Here is a 1,873-nt window from a genome sequence, read left to right as displayed (position 1 = left end):
GGCTACATTTATGTAAAAAGCTGTGGTATTTTGCCAGTTACAAAATGCGAATGGCGTTGCCTCGACGTCTTCACGGCGGAGTTGATACATTGATTCTAGATTTCAATACTGTACACTGTCAACAGTGCCTTCCACCATTCTTCCGGGTAAGACAAATTGCGTTGTACCCTACTGGTGCTCAGGAAGAAGTCAGCAATTTTGTGGTCAGTCAGAGGCTCGAGGAGACAAAGCTGGACGCCATCCATTCCATCATCTTCCACGAAGACAAAATCGGCGCTCTGCAGCCACGTGGAACGCAAAGCGACAACGCAGAACAGTGAGGGAGCAGCTACTTGGACATAACACTGAAGCAGCCAATTAGGCAGGCCTAATAACAGTAGCGTGCGCGGCCTCATGCCAGTTAATTTGAAAAAGAAGACACCGCCATCTTTTTTCGTGGAGAGACGTACGCGCACGTGCAGAAAACAGTGACGCGTCAAATAAACACTCTCACGACCACGACAACATGCCTGCCGGCTTCTTATATAGCTGTCACCGTGTATAAGTCGCTCACGCGCACCTTTGATTTACTCCAAAGTTTACACACTACTGTACCGTCTGAGTAACCAAAGCTGAAATTGATTGAGCGTATTGTCCAGGCATGTACACCTTTCGTTCCAGAGTTTAAACCTGTCACGCAGTTTAGCAGAACAATTCTAGGTTCCTTGTAGGCCTTTTGTAATAGGCTTCTGTATTTAGCCCAGGAGAGGAGGACGCCGGAGTTCTTCAGTCGCAATTACTGATTTAAGAAGTTTCAAGGGTCGCTGTGCGCTCATCGGCTTGTATTTGTCTTTGCGTGTTTATTTTGCTCGCACCTGTATACTGGTGCACCTCGCCGTTGAGATAGTGTGGCTGCGACCCTTCTGGTGCCTCAGCTGTTAACGCGTCATAGAATATGTATCATACTACTTCACCCCTTCAGGCAAGTCGCTAGTCAGGAGCTAAATGGGAGCGGCAACGAGAAGAACGTGGAAGAAGAGCAGACAGAGAATCCAGATCAACCGAAGACGGTAAAGCAGGAAGCGTGCGGGCTGCAACAGCAGCAACAGCACCAGCAAGCGGATGCTGTGCTGGATGCAGAGCGAGAGCTTCGACAGCTACGGGAGTCAAATCGCAATCAGAGGCATTGCTTCGAAGAACTATATGTAAGGTTTTGAGCACAGGATGATATGCTGTTGTCTCTGTTTCGGAAGCTGCCGTAGAACAAGGCGTGTGACTTAGTTCCCGCCGGCCAGGCTCTTTAGAACACACCGTTATGCACAGTCGTCTTCCTGCATTTTCTGCGGTGCACCTAGACACTTCTCGCCCGAAGGATTCCAGTCGAGTAGCGGAATAATGGTGCCACGTGCTGCCAATCTTACGGTGTTGCCACACAGCAGCCAGTGTCTTTTCACTAGCAGGCGTCACACGTTCATCGCTGAGAAATGCGTTATTTTGCCCAGCCTGGTATGCGCGCTTTATCAAGAGAGGTTGGGCACGCTGAAAAAGTCATTCGCTTTGTTTCAAACGCTGAATAGGACGAGAAAGTGCCCACTTAAACTCTTAACGCTAGAGACAGTGGTGGGCAGTCTTTGACGGCTCAGGCAGCTTCTTCTATTGCAACAAAGGCAAGCGTGTAGCTCACGTGGACAACTCGTTGGTGACTCTTTGACTATTCAGGGGCCACCGCCGGAGGAGACACAAGACGCAGGTTCCGCTGGGGAGGGAGGCAAAGAGCAACCGGCCAGGCTAGAAGACAACGAGGGTGGTGGCGGAGCAGGTAAGAGCCGCTAGAGCGTCACAGTGCTCGCGCTCTGAGAAGAGTTCCGCCCGCTTCTCCGAGTTGAAATCTCGC

General features: G+C 50.5%; 1 long non-coding RNA gene across 1 annotated transcript; it reads left to right on the top strand.

Annotated features, from left to right (window-relative positions):
- Nucleotides 1-188: 188 nt before the first annotated feature.
- On the top strand, nt 189-1,784 carry LOC114487674 (uncharacterized). Its single transcript, XR_003682938.2, has 3 exons — nt 189-316; nt 962-1,184; nt 1,699-1,784. It is a non-coding gene; the product is annotated as an uncharacterized lncRNA (long non-coding RNA).
- The last annotated feature ends 89 nt before the right edge of the window (nt 1,785-1,873 follow it).

This window comes from Physeter macrocephalus, unplaced genomic scaffold (genome assembly GCF_002837175.3).
Source record: "Physeter macrocephalus isolate SW-GA unplaced genomic scaffold, ASM283717v5 random_10375, whole genome shotgun sequence".
Lineage (NCBI taxonomy): Eukaryota > Metazoa > Chordata > Mammalia > Artiodactyla > Physeteridae > Physeter > Physeter macrocephalus.
This window is presented reverse-complemented; position numbering and strand designations above follow the sequence as displayed.